We start from the raw sequence: 22,322 nt of genomic DNA on the forward strand, positions 1-22,322 counted from the left end.
GTGAATAAGTAATGCAAGGCCATCAAACAGCAAGATCATATCTTGCACCAGCAGTGTCAGAGTGAGAAATAATACGTGACACCATTGAGCTTCTCCATCCGAACCTATTCGCCACTAGCAGTGGCAAATCTAGAACTCATGGTGATTTTACCAAGGGCTTGGGGATGGTCGTCTCACCGGAGGTGGACTGACGGTAGAGCCTTCTAAAGTTATTACATTCCTGATAAAGTTCTAGATAAAAATGAAAGTTGTTCCTTTATTTATTGATGTAGCTATTAAATCATGCAAAGTTTAGAAAATATGCATTGATGAGGAGCTAACGTGGGGAAGCATGTTCTGTGGCCAGGATAAAATATCACATAAAATGTTAAGTAAAAGTACACCGATCCTTTCAGACGCTTATTACCCATAGACGACCTTATATATAAAATGTACACACACACACACACATATATATGAGATTGGTTTCTAAAGTCATAGTTCTCAGGCTTAAATTTGAATTCCATACTTCTTCTACATTCTGCATCACACATTTTAAGAAGTTCCACTTTTCTGGCCATTTCTGGAAAAAAAATAAAAAAGGGAAGCATTCATGGGAATAAAATAGAAAATAATGTTTTAATTTAAACATTTATGTTTTAAATATTAAAACTGTGTTACTGTTATTTAAATTAAAATTGTGTTTTAATAGTATTTATATTAAATGCATTTAATATTTAAACAGTTATAATGAGACTGGACCTAGAGTAGCTGAAAGCGTGCAGAAGTGAGTTTGATTCTTCACTAACAACTCAGTAGCTCTGTGTTCTGGATAAGTTCCTGAACTCGAGAGTCTACTAACTTACGTGGAAAGTGGGTGAGGCGGTTAATTTTTTTGTGTCAACTTCAGTGGGTTACCGAGTGTCCAAATATTTGTCAAGCAGTAGACTGGGTGTCTCTGTGAGGGTGTTTTTTGAACGAAATTACCATTTACATCCATGAAGCAAAGCCAACTGCTCTCCCTAAAATGGGTGGGCCATACCTAATCAGCAGAAGGCCTACATAGAAAAAAAAATAAATTGCAGACATTCTCTTGAGTAGAAAAGAATTATTTCTGCCTGACTGCCTTCATATTGGGATATTAGTTTTTGACTGTTTTTGTTTTGTTTTGTTTTTCCTGCCTTAAGATTCAAACCAAAGCATCGGTTCCACCTGGGTCTGGATCTTGCCAGCCTCTGGTCTGGAACCAGGCCATCGGCCCTCGGGGTTCCCGGGTGTTGATCCCACCAGCCTCTGGCCTGGAGCCACGCCATCAGCCACTCTGCAGATCTTGGGACTTCTCAGTCCAGGATGGTAGGAGCCACTTTCTTATAAGAAGTCCTATATGGCTGCTCGGGAGTCTGGGGAGCACCTTAACACAGTGGGCGAGCTGACATCCAGGGCAGGGTGCCCTGGGGGGGGGGGACCCAGCGCCGTCCGGCTCCAGCCGCAGGGGCTGCAGGTGCAGCCAGCATCGCCGGGACCGCGGGACCCTCGGGGGCAGCCTGCCCTGTGACGCCCATGGTGGGGGGGACCCAGCGCCATCGGGCTCCAGCCGCAGGTGCAGCCAGTGCCTCCAGGACCGCGAGACCCTCGGGGGCAGTCTGCCCTACTGGCCACGGTGACACCCATGGGTGGCGGCCGGGGTGGGAGGCCTAGAGTGGGCAGCCAGGGGCTGGTGCCCCACTGACCCACGTAGGCGAGGGCAGGCCAGTCCCCAGGGGCGATTCAGCTCCGGGTGCCCGGCACATCCCACAGCCGCTTAGGGCCGCCAGGAGTCCCCGGACTGCTCCTTCCTCCTCCTTCCAAGGGTGTCGACCCGGCCGACCCGGCCGAGCATCCTGCCCCGATGGTCCAGCCGCCCGCGGAGACCCCTGAGGAGTGCCTCTCCTCCCTGCCCCTCCTCCTCGGCCCTCGGGCCTCCCCGTCTCTGCGGGTGGGAAACCAGGTCCACACCTGCTGTCACCGCAGCACCGTTGGCTGCAGGGACCTCGCCTGTCGCACCCTCCCAAGGGATGTTTGGACTTGATCGGGTGACGCCTTCCCGAGCGTCACCCATCACGACCGCTGCCTCCTCGTGCTGGGAGACCTTTGCCTTGAAGTCGCTCAGGAGAGAAGAGATGCACGAACAATAAATGACGGACAGAACATCAATGGGAGAGAGCAAGGAGCCTAAAACTAGAGCCAGTGTCACCCGAAACAGAGAAGACAGACGGGCTCCGTGCCCTCGGAGGACGCCGGGAAGTAGAGAGGAGCTTTCCAGGTGACGCCGGTGGCACCTGGACCCGCAGCGCCTCTCTGGGAGTCTGGTAGGGTCCGGGCTTCGCGAGCAGGTGGATGTGCTTGTGTGACGCCAAACCCGCCAGGGGCTGTGGTCTGTGTTTTCCGATCAGCCGGCGGGTGTGCTGGAGGCGGCCGCTCCGCAAAGGGGCTTTGGACCGACAGGGCCTCTCAGCCGGGAAGACGTAGGTGCTGAGGGCGAGGGGGGCCAGAGGGCGGGGGGCTCCCCAACAGACGGCCCCCAGGACCCCAGGTGTCCGGGGACGAAGTGTGCAGCCCGCTCGTTGGCAGGTCCCAGAGCAAATGATAAATCCCGTCCTCTGACTCAGGGCCGTGAGGATTCCTGGGGGGACCCCAGGTGAGCAGGTTCCGGACCTCCAGAGCCCACCTGGGCCTCAAGCTCCGTATTTCCGGCATCGCTACCCCAGTGCGCTCCTCCGATTCTCTTTTCTTTTACCTCCTCTTCATTAGTCTGTTCTTTGGAGGGAAGAGGCGGCGGCGTGAATGCTGGTGTCAGGGCCCCCGACTCACTGCCACTCTGGCCTTAGAGGGTTTGTCAGGAATTCAGATCCTGCGGCTCCCGACAGGGCCCTCCAGGCCCCGCTGTGAGGCCCTCGAGGCGGTGCAGGGCCCAGGTCGGGTCTGCGGATCGCGGGAGAAGGGATGGAAAACCAGCAACCGCAGGGGCGTGCTACTGTGCTTCCTCGGCTCACGCCTTCTTTTTGTGTTCACTGCAGCCTCGCGGGGTAGGTGGAACCTCACTTCAGGTGGGTCGGAGATTCGAGGAACCGCCACACACTGAAGCGACGGTGGTTTCTCATGACCGTGTTTAAGGAGACCATGGGATGAGGGATGCACATCACTGTCCCTACCTAATGCAACTGCTGTCTCTGTCCTTTCCAAGGGGACCTCCTTCGCCATGTGTCGGTGACTGGCTCCTAATCACGCTGGGTCCTGGACGCCTCCCAGGTCCCCACCCCCTTCCCTGGCAGGGGGACGACGCGGAGGCCCTCATGCTCCCCACACCTCTGTTGGAAGCCAAGTGACATCTTCTACGACTGATCCGCAGAGCTTCCGGGACCCAAGTCTAAAACAACACTTTGCCTCTAATGGAGAGCTCATGTCACCCCACGCAAGGAGAAGCAATGCCAAATTGTCTCACACAAAATTAATTTACTAAATACAGGACCAGAAACCAGTGAGAAATCTCACAAGCCACCGAAGGAATTGTTTCCTGCATACACACCAACGACCGACACATCTGAAGAACTAAAAAAAAATATATAAACATTGTTTATTGCACATATATTGCACATATTATGACTCAGGGGATTGTCATAATTTTGTTAATTTTATTAATTGAATATAAATGTATATATAATATATGTGAGTGTGTGAAACACTTCAGTATATAACATATATACAAATGAAACTATCTGAATTTTCTTATTATCAGAAATATCCGTTCACCTTGCAATGTTTTAATTGATGGCTTTTTATTAAATTTGATGAATAAGCAATTACATCCCATAAGCTACTAGTCTTCTGTGTCTATGTTGTCTTTTTATATCGTCCCCTTAGTGAATATGATTTATTTCAAATTTTGTTTTTTATATCAATTCGTTCTTGAATTGGTAGAAACACCATTCTTCCGAAAAATTGTTTTTGGCTCACGAGTTGTTTGGAACACTTTCTGTTTTATTCTACTTTTGGGGTAAAAACTAAACTTGGAGTTTTGTCAATATTTTTGAAGAAAAAATAAATATTTTGAAAGTAATTTATCTTGAGGAATTCCAGTAGTTTGAGTGTTTTTGTTATAAATCTCATTTTCTCCCAAAGAACATTTATACCCTAATTTTTCCTTAGAAATGCTTTCAAAATATTCAATTGCTTCATTAATGGATCTAATCACCTAGCACCCCCAGAACTGTTTACCATTTCTTCATTAGATTTCATTGTTGTTTATAACGAGTGCTCAAAATTCAAATCACTTTAAACACAGCTCGCAAATTTTTTGACCTACAAAGCAACATGCCTCCATAGTCAAACTATAGATATAGTCAATATCTAAGTATTGACTCGATTTCCTACTGTTGGTTAATTATTGCCACACGGTCCACGTGGACCCGATGGACCCCCCGGAGCAGGTGCTCTAAGTATGGCCCTTGTCCCGGAGTCGTCTGTCCCTCTACAACCAAATCTCCCGGTGGAGCTCAGCTCCCGAAAACACGGTGCGGTCATTTCCCCTCCTCTTGCGTAATCTTGTTTTCTTTGCTGCTTGATCAATCACATTGTCCCACAATCCCGCTGTTTCACTTTGCTTCCCGTCCTTATGAGCCAAACCAAAGGAAGGAGCAGCAAGAAAAGAGCGCGCGAAGACACTGAGCCTCCGGCCCCCCGGGCCGCACTCCCTGCCCTGCAGCGGCCACTGTCCCCCGCTGTCTTTCCCGCGGAGCAGGGAGAGAGGAGCCCTCCAGGGAACCATTATATAGACCCAGTAGCCCCCCCCCCCCCCAGGAATAGCTCCAAGACCCAGGGGAGGCCTGGAACGATGGAGAGCACAACACCCCATCTAATCTGCGATTCACCTTACACACGCACGCCGCACGCCGCTGGTAAAGTGTCGTTTATCAGTTGGGCACAGAGGGGGTCACAGCAATAACTAATACTCCAGTAGAATAGTCCTAGCAATAGGAGGCGATGCGGGTGTGCTCTTTCTCTCAAGACAACCTGTTGCCCTGTACTCACTCCTCCTATGATCCGGCGACAGGCCAAAATGTCTGGGTCAGGAGGTGAAGGGACAGGAAGGAAGCAGGTGTCACGTTGTAGGCTGGGGTCAGCGTCCTGGCAGGTGCACCAGTAGGAGGAGCCTCTGCGTCCAGCTCAGCTACCCCAGGTACGGCGACCAGGAGGCCAGGCGCCAGGAAGGGGGGACCGCTGGGCACACCCCCATCCTCTCTGGAATCTGAAAACAGCCCCAAACAAGGTAAGCTGTGCCTCCCCTGTCCCTACACCTTGTGGCCAGTCCTCTGCTCGCAGACCACCCCCCAATAGGGGTCATAGCGTTAGCTCTTCTTGCACAGGGTGCTCACCCCACCCCGGGTGCCACCCCCTCCGGGCTGCCTCCCCAACTCACTCCTTGTTCCCAGGCTTCCTGGCTTATCGTCCTGTACTGACACTTTCCCTGCACTTGATTCAGCCACATACCCAACGGAAGGGTTGAGGTCACGGACTAAAACATCATCCCTCTTACGTTATTATAACAGTAATAATTTTTTAAATTACTACACATTTCCACTTTGTGTGTGTGTGTGTGTGTGTGTAACAATGCAATGTGGGTTCACTTGGCCCTTTCCCTCCAGATTAGGAGCTTTTAGGGTACTGAGATGAGCCATGACTCTCATCTTCCAAAGGTTGTATCCTGCTGACTACTCAAACCAATAGAACCATCATTGTCCCCAATAATGTACAGCACATAATTTGAGAAGTGTGTTATAACACACATGTCAGACATGACCCTGAATGTTTCTGCCAACGTCATTCAGCTACAATGAAAGGACAGTGTCACTTAGTCCTTGGCCCATTGGGTCTGACTCATACCTGCAGTCAGTGGACACTCACCCTAATGAATGAACGTAGTATTGGGCCCTAGATGCGGCCACATATCCAATGGAGGTGTTGAGGTCACGGACTAACACATCATCCCTCTTACATTATTATAACAGTAATAATTTTTAAAATTACTACACATTTGACACCATACAAAGGGCTGTACATGCACCCACGGCAAGGCCGTAAGACGTACGCTGTGATTACAATCCTTCCCAGCAAAAGATCAAGTTACAAGGAGGCCAAGTAATTGGTCCCCGGTCACATGGCCCGACTGGAGCTGAAATCTGAATCTCGAGCCTCCTCGCCTCCCACAAGACAGCGCTGCCTCCTTCATCAGTTATAGCGCTGACTTTACCGCACTTGACATTTCAAAGTTTCCTTCTTATTAGCAGTTTGTTATTACATCATTAAATGGAATACCTAAATATTTGATGATTAGTAGGCAGGTCTTCTTATCCCACTTTTGAATTAGAATGGGATTTTTTTCAGTAATTACTGAAAAAAATATTTTAATATACTTGTGTGTTAGTAGCTTAAACTTCAACGTCTGTTAATATCGATCGTATCGAAACAAAAGATACGCACTGAGTCACACACACAATATTGACTCCCTTTTCCCTTCCTACAGGATGTCTTCATTGATGACTGAGTGGTGTGTGGACATTGCAGGAAATTTGGGAAAACCTAAGGATTATCAGAAAGAAAACAAAGTGACTTAAAAAAAAAGAGCTAAAGATGATAACTGTTTTCACTTTTTATGTATTTATTTCAAACCCCATATGTGTGCATTGCATACATAAGTTAACAGGGAGGTTAGCAGTAAAGACACGCATATGATATTCACAGAATATAAGTAAATAAATCTGTGATACATTTTTATTCTGGTTTTATGACTGCTCTGAGCATTTTTCCTTGTCATTACATATTTTATTTTTTTAATCAGATTTATTGAAGTCACTGAATAGTTTTGAAAAAAAATTCTTCCCAAATTTCATATGTTTCATTTCTTTATGATCAGATATTAGCTTTTTCTCACTTCTTAAAATCATATGTAACACCAAACACCAAACACCTTTTGGCCATATCAGTGAGCTCTGGCCACGTTCATGGAATAAATTGCTAGAATTAATATTCTTTCGTCAAGTCCCTTAATCTGTGGTATTAAACCAATTTTTAGAAAAACTGTACCGATTTACCTCAGCAGTTTATTTAGGAATATCTTGACTATAGTGCCTTTGCCAATATTGAACTTTGGTGTAACAAATAAAATATTAATTAATTTGACAGTTGAAAAATGCTCTCCATTTGAATATGCATAAAAGTTCATGAATGTGCTTATTTATTCTTTGAAATAAGTCTTACTATCATTATCTCATGGTCCAGTCATTATTTTATGGGGAACTTGTTACTGCTATATCTAGATCGATCAATCTATCTACATATATATTTTTTAATCTAGAAATAATTTTTGTCTTACCTTTATTAGGTTATTTTGTCAGCAGCTCCCCTTGAAAGTTTGGCCATTCCTAGATATTCCTACATTTTCTCTTAGATTTTATAATGTCCTTGAACAGGGACCCTTGAGGAACACTGACCAAGTTCTAGGAACTACATTGTCACATTTCACTGTTACTGTTTACTGTTTTTCATCCTCCAGAATCCTTTCTCTGTTGGAGAAATCACTGTCTCTAAGGTTGGTGTTATAAGTGATCTTTTGCACCTGAAAGGTCAGAGGTATTTATTCACTATATAATGTTCAAAGATTGATCATTAAAAAAAAGATTGATCATTGATATTTTTTGTCGGTTGGCTATCAGAATGTCTTAGTGTGATGTCATTTAACAGCACTATTAAATTGGGAGAGAAACCTATCATATGCAAAGTTATATTATTACATCAATGATCACATCTAGGGGGTCAAGGATTAGTGTGGGATACCCACAAACACTTGGTTATTGGATTCTTTACCAACCTGACGGGTAATAGCAATAAAAGGCTTTTTTTGGGAGGAGGGCAATAGACTTCATTTGTCTCTGTGTGCTCAACAAATCACGGACCTCGATTAAATAATTTATTTCCCTGTCATTTACATCATCGGGGATAAGAACGTTCAGGATTTAACTTGGAACACATGGGGATGGAAAGACCTTTTTCTTAGTTCTTTCGTGATTTAGTTTTTTTCCCACAGAAGTTATTTCCGGTCCTTTCCTTCATAACAGAGGGATGGAGAGGACCATACAAGAGGGGAGGAACCAACTGGAGACGTTCTGGAGAAAGGGAGAAATTAAAAATAATAGAGAAAAGAAAGGAAGGAAGGAAAAAATGAAGGAAAGAAGGAAGGAAAAGAAAGAATGAACAAAAGAAAGATAGACAGACAGACATCATGTGCCCTGGAAATAGCTTTTCTCTTTTGTCATCTTCATATCTTAGATATGGAAGTTAAACCAAGGGTTGTACGCAGAATTATTTCAGAAAATCCACACTTTCCAATAAGGGTTTGCGTCCGTTCTCACCGGGAGCATTTCACCTCGTGGGGACGGCCACCTCCGTGCCCCAGCTCTCCCGGCTGGGCTCCGAGAAGCCAGCCTGCTTGGGAGGGCAGGACGTCCCTTTGCGGGGTGTCCCGTCCAGCAGAGAGGGGGACTGTCTAGAGGTCCGAGGGTGAGCCTCGGGAGCTCAGGAGGTGTCTGGAACCCTGAGTCAAGGCCTCCCCTTGACTCCTCCGGGGACGAAGGCTGCCTGCCAGGGATCCCGGCGCCCTGTCCCTTAGCCTCTTTTCGGGCACATGAGCAGGCGTCTGTGCTCCCCAGCAGGCCTCTCCTGCAGGGGCGGGTGCTGCGGCACCTCGTGCAGGTGCAGGAGCAGGAGCAGGAGCAGGTGCAGGAGCAGGTGCAGGTGCAGGAGCAGGAGCAGGAGCAGGTGCAGGAGCAGGAGCAGGTGCAGGTGCAGGAGCAGGAGCAGGTGCAGGAGCAGGAGCAGGAGCAGGTGCAGGAGCGAACTCGTGCTGTGCCCAGGAAGGCCCGCGCTGGGCCGAGCAGGGTGGGCTCCGTCAGAGCGCACCTGCCCCGGCCGCTGTATCCAGCTGCCGTCCAAATGTTTGGGGTCACCCCCCTCAATTCATATGTCGATGTCCTGACCCGCAGTGCGGTGCCGTGGGCCCGTGAGGTGCTCTAGGGGGAACAGGGAACGCAAGTAGTGCCCTCGTGGAAGACGTCCCACGGGGACCCTCGTCCCCTTCTGCCGCCCTGAGCCAGAGCGTGTGCCTCAGAAACGTGATGCCTGCACCTGCAGCCTGCAGAGCGGCGACCAGTGAGTATTGGTTGGTGACAGTCATGGGAGCCTGAAGGACAGTTTCCACACTCGCATGTGTCTGACCCACGATTCGCTTCATCGGAAAGTCCTCACACTCAGCACTGTTCTGGAGTTGGGTGTGAGCCCTAATCAGCATTCGGAAGCTTGCTCTTGCTGTCACCTCGACAGGTTAAGATGTCCCTACACGCCAGACTCTCTTCTGTTTATTAAAGATGAAGTGTCCTGCCTCGCAGCAGTGTGGTAACAGATGAAAGCACCCGGGTGTGATGTCTGGCTCCTCTTAGGCGTGCAAAGCACTTGAACACCGCTTCGGAACAGGAGGGAGGGCCTTCCGATCCTGGACTGCACTCCTCGTGCTGCTGTGTCTCCTCTCCTTAGCTTCTTTCCCTTAACTCACCGCTGACCAGAAGCTGGGGAGCCACTCGCAAACACCCCAGTACTGTCCCGAGGAATGAGGACCAGGTCGGTCTTGTCATCTTAGTTCCTAACAGACGAGTTGGCAGGTGCATAATCATTCAAACGAACTAATAATAAGTAAATAATACAACAACCTAGTAAATAAAGCACATTTCTAGATTTTAAAAATATAGTTTAGTAGCAATTAAACTCCCCATAAAATAATAAATGTAATATATAAAATAAAATGAATAAAATTATATATATTTTTATTTTTTATATAAAATATATTTTATATAATATATAATATATAAATGATATATTATCATTGATATATTGATATATATCATATTGATATATATCATATAAATGATTATATAATATATAATATATATAATATATTTATATATATTTATATTTAAATATTTATTTAATTTAATTATAATTAATTAATTATAGGGAGCAAGGATCCCAAGCAGACTTCCCGCTGATTGCAGAGCCTGATTCGGGGCTCTATCTCATGACCCTGAGATCGCAACCCTGAGCTGCCACCAAGAGCGGGATGCTTATCCGACGGCGCCACCCAGCTGCCCATTATTTGCATTTAAAACAATCAGTGTGCTTATTCATTTAATCTTTAAGGTCATTGGACTATTCTTATCTCATGGTCTTTTTATATATATATATATATATAAAATATTTAAATATTTAAATATAATATTTAAATTATATATATTATAATTGATATTATATATTAATATTATATATTAATAATATATAATTATTAGCTGAGGACCGCTAAGAGCAACGTCCCTGACAACGTTTCTGCCAGGCAGCCAGAGACGGTTGGACGGCTCCCCGGTGTGGGTGTCCCCCAAGTGCTGACACTCTGAGGCCAGGAGGACGTCGCATGCCCGAGTGTGCTCACGGGTCTGTGGCCCATGCCTCCACGCTTCCACATGGAGGAGAAGAGCACATTGTCTCCCACAGCCCACCACGGCCCACGGGGGAGCGCCGGGGCACCCAGGGCAGGCGTACGGGCAGAGGGCTGCAGCCTGGCTCACAGGGTGGAGGTGTAAAGCCCTCAGACACGACCACTGTGCCCGGCAGCCACCCAGGGTGACCATCTGGCAGCTGTGCCTTTGAAGAATGCAAGGATGCGCTCAAGGAAAGCCTCAATTTCCCTCTCTAGTCTCCACACAACTCTTGGGCACTCACTTTTCTCTGGAACCCCATGGTCCAGGCGTTAGCACCCCCCAACCAGGGATATGCGGGCACACACGTGAGTGTGCATGTGGCCGCGGCACTGTTGGCCTTCCCAGGCGAGGATGGGCGGGACTCATGGGCTGACGTCTCTTCTCGATGTCTAGACCTGGCCCTGTCCAGTGACTTACGGGATCACACCATGGCCACTGACGTGAAGGCACCCACCCATATTCCATGCACGACACAAGACAGAAATCTATTTCTACCATTTTTTCTTTACAAATTCTGATGACATTTTCTGCTTAAAAGTGTTTCCTCCTTCTTTACTTTTACCTCAATCTTTGTTATTTTGTGAGGACTATTATTTTGCTGTTTTCCCCCAATGCTTTGAGAAAGCCTCATTAATTTCATTAAATGGTATATTAAATCACACTTAATGTGGTGATAAAAAGGGACAGAAATGTAAAATCTTTACATGGGAATAATAAAATTTCTCTCTGAATGAGCCATCCTAAGCCACTCCTGAGTAATTAATCACAGGGCTTTCCTGTGAGGGAAGCAGCAGGGCCTGAACAACCCCGCATCACAGTGGACGCTGCCTGATGGGGAAAAACCACTGATAAACATAAATCCTGGAGACGCACAGAGATACCTTCCTCTTCCCTTCTTCCCACCATCGCCGAAACCCACAAATGCCTATTGAGAGGGGGCGGGTTTGGTCTACATTGTACCTGTAGGGAATCGTCAGGAGCTTAAACAAACACCTGTTGTAAGGGATGGAATGGCAGGTAGCTTCAATTTGGAGAGGCAAACATTTGAAGGCAAAAATGATTTTAAATATACTGGCATCAGACTTCCATAAATGTTAAGACGAACCTTCAAGCGGATTTAGTAGTTTGAAGCCATGAGAGCTGAGGAGTCAACATACTGCTCAAGGCACTAATCTTGACCAAATCGAAGACAGAATTTGACCCAACCTATGATCTGAAATTATTCCCCCATGAAAAAACCATGCTCTCTGATTTTTTTTTTCACCTTTTCTCTGATCTACAAACCTTCCTACCTCCTGCCAACAATCCTCAAATTTGGCCATTACTAACTCACCTTAGGAAAAAAACATCACAGTGGGAAAAGTCTCTGTAAGTATAAATGTTCAACTGAGGCACGGATACGTATATTGTATCAAATGCTTGTGTCAGCTGCCCTGGGGTAGCTTTCTTCTGGATACAAGGTCATGAACTAAAGTTCTTTTAGGTTAGGTTTTCTAGCTAGATCATCAGGTAAAAATATAAATTTTTTAAACTTTGGTTTGTGTTCTGAATAAGTGGGGAAAAAAAATCTTCCATCTTATGAGATGTGGCAGACTAGAGGGAGCAAGGTTGTTTAGACAGATGACTTGGCTTGGGCATGGCCAGGCTGAGATGCCTGTTTCCAGACAGGGATGTGGTTACATGAGACTGGGCAGGGGATCCACTTTGGGGTGCTCTTCGGCCTCCACACAGTACTGAGAATGGATGAGATGAACCATGGCAGCTGTTTTCAAGGGGCAGTGCCCGCAGTGGGGGTCTCCAGGACCCTCCCGGGGAACTGTTCTGTCAAAGCTGTTTCCACATTATTACTGAGATATTTGCTGGTTTCACTGCGTCCAAGAGAAGAGGCAGGAACAGCAGCTGTGCCCCAGGGTGAGTCAGGATGGCAGCACCGAGCAGCCCTCTACCACGGTGTTCCCAGGACACTTACGTTCACTTGGGAATGCCAGGAATGCAGTAAGGAAAATAATCAATTGCATTAAATCTAACCCTTCAGGGCATGTCCATTCAATGTTCTGCTTGGTGGGATGGAAAGCAATTATCAGGGCCTTCGGCTGCATAACACAATGTGATGCTTGTCTGGAGAAATACTTGTTCAGTTCTTTGATCTCAAAGATGGACTGCCTGCCTTTCCATGGAACACCCTTTTTACTTGAAAGAAAGAGTAACAGGCTATGGCGAGTGCACTAGTTGTGATTGCTTCATAATAAATTACCTCAAAGTCCATGCCTTAAACTAGCGATGGTAGATTCTCTCACAGTTCTGTTGGTCTGGAATCCAGGAATCCAGACCCCCAGGAGGGGTCTCTGACATGCACAGGTGACTCTTCACTCAGGGGCCCTTGGAAGAACCTTCTTCCTGGTTCAGTTCAGGTTGCTGGTGAAATCAAGATGCTGTGGCTGTTGGACTGAGGTTCCCATCTTGGTGCTGAGCAGGGGTTCCTAGAGGCCACCCACATTCCCAGCCCCCTGGGCCCACCCACCACCTTCAGGGCAATGGGGAATTGCCCTCATGTTGAATCTCTCTCATGCACGGTCTTTTGTCCTCGGAAGGGCCCCTGGGAAGGGTTCACATGAGGGAGGGAGGGAGGGGATGCCCCTTTCTTGAAACCAGCCATGCTGTAAAGTATAACCTGAGCACAGAGGGAAAAGTCATATTCATTCAATGGGTATGTACAATCCAAGGTCACGGATCGCTGAGGCCGTCGCAGAATGTTTATCTTCAGATAGTCACATTTTCACAACTGGGTGCAAGGTGATACTTACTTGAATGAATAGTCAGCTATTGTCCCTGCAAGATAACTAGATAATATTTTTGCTGATGATGAATTTGAGTTTTTAAGTAAATACTAGAATTTTAGAAATCTAGTATCTACCTCTAATCTTTACAACTTTTCAATATTTAGGGTGTCAAGGAAATAGTGATATTAACAACTATATATATATATATATATATATATATATATATATATATTTAGGTACTGTACATCTGTTTAGATGTTGATACCAACAAATGGAAAATCTGAGTAACTCAGTGAACCAGATCTGTGTATTGTGCAATGAAACCATTCCAGGGTAAAAAATAAAGAATATCCACTAATTACCAAAACAAAACTTAATATATTTCTCTATTTTCCAAATATCTACCTGTTTGCACTCTGATTTTCTTCATTCATTGGCTTCAACCAAAACATGACACAGTGTGTTTAATATAGAAGTGGATGTGGATACCTGCCTCTTCCTCCTAGCTCAATGCTAAAATGTTTTGCAAAAATATAAAATGGTACTACTCTTCAAACAACATTTTTTTTCTTTTGGTCTTCGTTTTGGAAATGTAGTTATTCTCATAAAACATCATTCTGCTAATTTTAATGGGTTTATTATTGTCAATTTCAATGAAATGAACATTTTCAAATTTCTCTAAATATAATTTCTAACATATAAAACATCAATAGCTATAATGCACACACACAAATGTGTTTGGGATTCTTGATAATCCTCAGTCTGAGGGTTGGAAACCCACTGCCCAAGGCTATGAGTAAACAAGTAAGGAAATGAGAACTGGTCTCTGAGTCACGCATTCATGCTGGTGTCATGGCAGGAATTCAGGAGTCCGTGAATTCAAATAAGAAAAGAAAACTGCATTTATAATTTATAGTTTATAAACTATAAGTGTTTATAGTTCAACTAACTTCTAATTTGAAAATAATCCTCCCCTTCACTTATGACTATAGGCAACAAACCATCGTAATATTAGCTGTACCTTGTTACCAGCAGAAATCATGGATATTTCCTTATCATATTAAACAGTTATCACAGATATTAGACTCACTACCGGGTCCTGTTTAATAAAGAAGTCCATACATCAGTATTTACACATTCTCTCTTTTTTTAATTTTTATTTATTTATGATAGGCACACAGTGAGAGAGAGAGAGAGAGAGAGAGAGAGAGAGAGGCAGAGGGAGAGGCAGAGGAAGAAGCAGGCTCCATGCACCGGGAGCCTGACGTGGGATTCGATCCCGGGTCTCCAGGATCGCGCCCTGGGCCAAAGGCAGGTGCCAAACTGCTGCACCACCCAGGGATCCCTACAAATTCTCTTTTAAATACGTTGATGACTGTAGGTCAATACAATTAGTTTCATTTTGATCTATTATATTATTTTATGAATAAGTGATATTTTAAAAATAAGACCATAAACTGCTCCAGACTGTTGAGGAGCTTGGGAACAAGGCTAAGATCCCCTGGCGTGCTGGTTGGGAAACGAGTTTTCAGCAAGGGGTGCTAAGGAGTGAGCAGCTAAGAAAAGCAATAAGGAAGCTGGTTGTACCCTCGAGGCTACATATGGGGATTGTTTCAAGGAAGCGCAGTGATAAACAGAGTTAAGTGCTGCGGGAAAGACCCTGCAAACTGACGGCTGGGGATTGGTCATGGATTTGGCAATGTAGAGGAACAGTGTTGACTTTAGCAAGAGTGGTTTCATTCCCATGATGGGGCCAGAGACTTCACTGAATGGCTCTAGAAATGTGAAGAGTCTAGATGACCAGGGTAGGCATCAGCTCTGAAAATTTTTGTTGGAAAGGGAAGCAGAGAGTTAGGATAGTAGCTGGTGGGTCATAGGGCCGGGGGGATGATGTTTTACTGTTTGTGTGTGTGTTAGTGTGAGCCCGACACCATATAGCAAGTTTGTGTTTAATGGGAATGATCTATAAGAGAAGAGAACACTGACGATTCAGGAGAAAAAAGGTGTCAGGGAAGCAGGGACGTCCTAGAATAAGGACACGAGGTGGGATTCAGTGTACCAGTGGCGAGCCCGGCCTCAGAGGAAGCAGAGGTGGTTGTCATGGAAACTGGCAGACAACAGTGTGAGGCGCCTGTGCCACTGTGTCCTTAGTGAGAACGCTGGGAGGACATGAGGACCTGGTCAGGGATGCTGACGGTACCGCAACCACCTATCCACCTGTAGTGTTTTTTAATAGCACATGCCCCACCTCCAAATACTTCCACAAGTTATTTAATGTTTCCATCAAAAAGTGCAGCCTCATTCCCCTCCTCTTGTTAGTGGGCAGGACCTCCCGGTGACTCACTTGCTCTGACTTGAAAGCAAGTGGAAGTAACGCTGTATAAATGTGGAGCCTAGGTGCCCAGAAAGGCAATGCAGGTTCCTGGCTGTTCTTTCTCTCTCTTTGTCTCTTTCTGTCTGTCTCTTTTTTCTGAAACCTCACCTTTCCGGAAATTCTTAACCATGCTGTGAAGACCCTCAAGCAGCCCTTGGAAAGTTGCACTGCTGTGGAATGAATGTACCCCCCAAATTCATATGATACCAGAGAGTGTGTTCCCCTCTCTACCATGTGAGGCCACAGCAAGAAGGTGGTCATCTGCAAACCGGGAAGACTGTTTTCACCGGATAATGGATAGGTCAGTACCCTGATCCTGAACTTCCCAGCCTGCAGAACTGGGAGGAATGAATGTTTGTAGCTTAAGCCACTGGTCTGGGATGTTTTACTATAGCAGCCCAAACTGAACACCCACCTGTGGTGGCCAAGAAAATTAAGGCCGTTCCACTTTAAGTTCAGTGTTAGCACAAGTCCAGCCATCCCAGGCCCCTGTGAATAAGAGCTGAACTTTTCATTACTTCAGTTACAGGAAACAAAACAAAACAAAACAAAACAAAAACAAAAACAGCTTACAGCTTAATGTCCTAGAAAGCCCCATATTAGAATGAGAACAGAGCCCAAGCCAGTGGCAGGAAACCCCTATTAGAATGAGAACAGAGCTCAATGCCCTTGAAAGCCCCATATCAGAATGTAAACAGAACTTGAGAAATTGCTCCCCCCTCCTGGAGGTCCCCTAGATCAGCTCTTAAAACTAAGCTGAAACCCGCCTCGGGGTCCAAGTCCCTGCTCCACTGTGTCGGGTGTACTCGGACGCAAGCTCGAGCTTGTAAATAAACCTTCATGTGTTTGCATCGCTGTGGCTCCTTGGTGGTTTCTCGGATTCGCAATCTTGGGCACAACACACCTAGTGAGGACTTGAGGTCATGGATGTGTCCTGCCACCAGTCATGCCAATGCGCCATCTTGGAATCAGGCCCTCCAGCCACAGCTGAGCCTTCAGATGCTAACCATGGTCAACATTTTCCTGCAAATTTATGAGAAACTCTGACCCAGAGTGACCTAGCTAAGCTTCTGCTAGTGTCCTAACCAACAAAATATACGGGATAATGAATGTTTGGCTTTAAGTCACTAAGTTTAGGATCATGTATTATTTTTTAAAGGATTTTATTTATTTATTTATTTATTTATTTATTTATTTATTTGAGGCAGTGGGGAGAGCACAGGGGTAGGGAATGGGGAGGGAGAAGCAGACTCCCCGCTGAGCAGGGACCCCCAATGCAAGAATTGATCCCAGGACCCTGAGATCATGACCTGAGTTGAAGGCAAATGCTTCACTGCCTGAGCCACCCAGGCGCCCCTAGTGTTGGGGCCAGGCGGGAAGAGAAACTCCTCAAGATGGCGGATACCCCAAATGGCTGAGGTTCCTGTCACCACCTCCACCTGGGACGCCAATGGACCAATGACCTGCTGACAGCTTGACGCAGACCCTTAGACCTCTCCTTTGGACTTCCCAACCGACCCAATCCTTCAAACCCAGAGGAGGAAGTCACCTTTGACTGGCCGAACTGCAATCCTTCCTTTGCATATGAGCCGACCAATAGGAAACCGTTCTGCCTTACAACGTTACGTAAACCCCCTGCCACCTTGTCTTGGCGCGACTTCCCCGACTCACTCTTCCCCTCCGTGAGTCGTGGAACCTCGCCCGAGGGTGCCTGCAATAAAATCTGTTCTTGGACCCTCGCTTGCCTTGGCGGTCTCATTTCCATTTAGTTACCAAAAAACCTAACACCTAGGATCATGCATTAGATAGCAGTAGAACCACTCTGACCCTGCCTTCAGCCTGTGATGCTGGTCTCTATGAATAAAGGAGTCTGCTGAGTGTTGACTAGGGCAGGGCCTGCAGTCTCCTGAAGCGTGGAGTCGGGTGGGATGTGTTAACCTGGGGACTGCAGAGCCCTCTGTAGCAGATGAGTCCACAATTTGAGTCCAGCGTTCCCGAATCTTCATGTTTTCAAGAGAAGCAGGAAACCTAGATATCTACATGAAGTTTTTTGTAAGCATTAGCAACCGTTCTTTAAAAAAAAAAAATGCCAGAGAAGCAGCATTAGCTTAGGTTCTGATTTATGAGAGGTGCGACATGTGCATTCACCTACAGGCTCTTGGAGAGCTGGCGGGACTTGCCTGCCTGTTCCTGCCTCCCGCGCCTCACTCATTACTGTGCCCTGATGTGATCAGGCAGCTATGTGAGCACTCCATGTATTTTTTAAATTAGGTCAAGAGTTACTCCCAAACACTGTATCTGTGGCCCAAGGATAGAGCCCCTGTTCCCTCAGAAGGTCTCTGCCTAACAGCTAATGCAGGTAACCAAACAATTACTAAACTGTGCAGGATTACACGTACGGACACACATTCTATGGGGGAACATTTTGAACTCACATTCTAAGTATTTGTACTTATTTTTTTTCATTTTATTTATCGATAGCATACAGCCTTTTTTCTCTCACTATGAAGGTAATAATATTTACTATAAATGTAACATATAAAATAGAAGTATACATATAACAATATTATTCCATAATATCCATTGTTATTTCTAACACTTAGATTAAAAGATGTTTCATTTTATTATTATTATTATTATTATTATTATTATTATTATTAAAGACTTTATTTATTTATTCACGAGAGACACAGAGAGAGGCAGAGACACAGGCAGAGGGAGAAGCAGGCTCCCTGCGGGGAGCCTGATGTGGGACTTGATCCTGGGACTCTAGGATCACGTCCTGAGCCAAAGGCAGGTGCTCAAACGCTGAGCCACTCAGGTGTCCCTATTATTATTATTATTTTTTAAGTAGGCTCCATTCCCCACATGGAGCCCAACACAGGGCTTTGACTCACGACCGCGAGATCAAGACCTGAGCTGAGATCAAGAGTCGGATGCATAATAGACTGAGCCACCCAGGTGCTAAAAGTGTTTCATTTTAAAATGGTAGCTTGATTTGATTATTTTATTTAAAATTTAGCTTCTCCCAATATTTGATTTTGATAGTTACTGCAAATGAGAAAGCTCACCTCACAAAGGGACCTGTACATAGACTCTTTCAGTTTATCCCATAGATCTGCGTAGATACTCTACATGGACTGTGGACTGCAGTTGGCCCTGGTGCACTGGAAGGGGACATGGGCGTGAGCGTGGGGCACTGAGTTCCCTTGGGTGGGAGCTCCCATCCTTCTGGTACCTTCTTACTTGTAGGCTTTTTCTGCCCAACATACTAACATGGGGCTGATATCAGTAGCATATTAAAAATGAAAGAAGATTAAGAAATTGGAACCTTCTACACTGTTGGTGGAAATTTAAAATGGTGCGCTGCTGGGGTAGACTGTATGGCAAAAAAAAGAGAGAAAGAAAAAATAAACAGTATGGTAGTTCTTCAACAAATTAAAGATAAAATTACCTGTGATCGAGGGATTCTACTTCTGACTATATACCCAAAAGTATTGAAAGCAGAATTTCAAAGAGATATTTGTATCCTCATGTTCACAGGAGCCTTGTTCACAAGCCGAGGGATGGAAGCAAACCAAGTGCCCGTTGGTGGATGATTGGATAAACAAAATATGCTCCCTCCATTCAAGGGAATATTATTCAACCTTAAAAAGGAAGGGAGTCCTGACACCTGCTATAATATGATGGACCTGGAAGACATTATACCCAATGAAATAGGCCACTCAAGGAAGGTCAAATATTGTATGATTCCACTTGCATGAGGTAGCTAATCAAATTCTCAGAAGGGCCAGGGGAGGGGAGAATGGGGCACTGGTGTTCACAGGGGACAGGGACTCAGTCCGGGAAAATGAAACAGTTCTGGAGATGGATAGTGGTGGGAGATGCACGACGATGTTAACTGGACTTCACACGCCGACCTACCTACTTATGCGCAGCTAAATGGTAAATTTGGTGTTTGCTTACCCTACCACAATTACAAATAATAATCAAAAGGTAATAAAGCTGAATTCCTTTCTTTCAAAATAAAGGTGATCATAGGTTTGTGAATGTCCAATGGCTCTTCAGTGGCATGATTGGCTTGGGCACCTCCTGCAGGGGCGGAGCGGCTGCACAGCAGTGGTGGAGGAAACTCAGTTTAAAAGGGAAGAAGTGGAATCAGCTCCCTTGTAGTCTTGTGCATTGTACAAGTTAAAATACCCTGAATGATCAGCAGAGGAAGCATGAACAGACAGAGGAAGCATGAACACATCATTTCAAATGTCAAATGGCATGTTTATCCAGAGCACCATCTGATAACGTCCCACTAGTCTTTCAAATAGCATTATTTCTTTTATTAAGACGCATGGGCTGAAGCAGGAGTCTTTGTACCCACAGTTTTAACTATGCCATCTCCTGTGTTTTTACTCATGAATCATAAAATAATTGAATTGACATCATCAAAATATCAGTAAGGCTACCGTGAGCAGCCATCGGAGCCTCTAATCCAAGAACAAGTGATGATGCTCCACACGCTCTGAGGAAGGCCACCAGAGAAATAGAATTTTAACACTACGGTGGGCCACCTTTCAGAAACCTGAAGGTGTTGTTGATTACTTGGCAAATCCTTCCAAGATGAGCTTTACTACCATCCACGGTGTAACTGCTGCTGTCTTTCAACCACTGCTGCTTGTTGAGGGACACTCTGCCCCGTGTCACCATATGAAGAAGCTTTCACATTGGGAACGTTTAACCTCCAGGTATTAGAAGCCCAACGCAGGTAGATGCCCTCCTCTACCTGCGTAGAGGACGTGGGAACAAGACTTTCAATCCAGGTTCTGTCCCATTCGGTAGCCCTAAGCTCAGCCCTACGTCATCAATCCCGAGGCCCAGATAACTGCACTTTGAAATGGGAATCTTATCTGCGCCTAGAGGAAATGCCGCTCACGCTCTTAGAAGTGGGGCCAATAGTGTATACCCAGCAAAGTGCACCGTAGGCCCAGCACCAGGGGCTCAGGGACCACCATGGCCGTGACCAGACCGCGCCAGGACTGTCAGACTTCACGACAGCAAATTTAGTTCATCAGTATGTCTTCGTATAGGGGGATGGGCAAGACACTTATTTGAACACAAGACACACCTTTATGAAACCGTTTTTCCAGAATCTCCTATCAGTTCTCCCATCTGTGTTCAGAGGAGAGGGATCTGTAGTCCAGGGGCTTCAAGCACATCTCACCAAGGCCCAGTCCATCCCTCCTACTCTTCTGCCTTTGTTCCTCCCTTGCCGGTGAGACCCCTCCTTTGTTTGGAAATGGATCTACTTGGAAGGAGACCCTGTGGTCATTACACAGCTTCTAGTACTTCCATTCCCTGAAACAGCAATTCACTAGAGAACCGGAGACTGCGGCTTCCTCTTTGTGTTTTTGGCGACTGGACAGGTTAGATTGGAGAGGAGTTATCTTAGGGCCCCGACTCAGTCATTTCTCTGTATAGATAAATGAGCATCCTGATGTGTTCTCAGGCTCTTGGACAATTTAACGGGCGGGATTACCCGGCTCTGGGCCTGGCCACCACTGAGCATGGACAGAGCAAATCTCTGGGTGCTCCGCAGCAAAGAATTTCACCACGATATGTTTGCAGCTGCATTCTCCTTTAACTGATTGATTTTTACTGTGGTCGCATGTTAGAGGCCAGGATAACACTTGATAGCTTGTAGCCACCGATGAAATGAATGGCCTTGTGTGCGACAGGCTCCAGTACCTGCAAGTACACGTTTCTGCTCCCTCGTTCTCCAAAACGCCGTGATTTCCTTCTGAGGCATTGACCTTCTCTAGCATTTACCATCTTCATCAAAAGGCTCTGCCCTTTTTCCATTTTGTTGACCTAGAAACTTCTCCACTGTTCCACAGTGATAGAAGCAGCTAGGAGGTCACTCAGAGATGAAGCTTTTAACCGAATATTATGACATGTTCAAAAACAACCCTGTTTATATTATGCTGGATATTCAAAAAAAATATGCTAGAGGTGATAAGAGAAAGTGCTTTTAGCTATTATAATAGGTAAGAATAATTTATTGCTTCAAAGTCTCATTTCTTGCCAAGGGTGGCTATTTTCTTTATCTTTTTAGGATGGAAAAATTATTTCAAACATAAACACAATTACAGATAAAAGGGTATTGAACCCATATGTACTCATCACTCAAGTGCAGTCATTACCAACTCATAGCTGTTCTTTTGTTTACCTATATCCTTCCCTCCCGCCCCAGGTGATTTTGAAGCAAACCTCAGACCGTAAATTCATGAGTCCATAAATATTTCAGTGTACATCTCTAAAAGATTAAGATGCTTTTTTTAAAAAAACAAATGACCACAATATCATGATCACATGTAAACGCACAATAATCCCTTAGTATCATCAAATATCCAGTCAGGATTCAAATTCCTCTAATTATCTCATTTTAAAAAATAATTACCCATTAGGATTCAAATGAGGTACAGCTATTATAATTGGTTTTTATGTCTCTGAAGTCTCTTTTAAAATTCTGTAGGTTCTCTTTTTGTTTCTTCCCTCCCCTTCCACCCTATAATTTATTTA

General features: G+C 45.4%; 1 protein-coding gene across 1 annotated transcript in view; it reads right to left on the bottom strand.

Annotated features, from left to right (window-relative positions):
* Positions 1-22,322, bottom strand: part of CSMD1 (CUB and Sushi multiple domains 1) — a 1,869,885-nt gene that overhangs the window by 633,497 nt on the left and 1,214,066 nt on the right.

This window comes from Nyctereutes procyonoides, unplaced genomic scaffold, assembly GCF_905146905.1.
Source record: "Nyctereutes procyonoides isolate TBG_1078 unplaced genomic scaffold, NYPRO_anot_genome, whole genome shotgun sequence".
Classification (NCBI taxonomy): domain Eukaryota; kingdom Metazoa; phylum Chordata; class Mammalia; order Carnivora; family Canidae; genus Nyctereutes; species Nyctereutes procyonoides.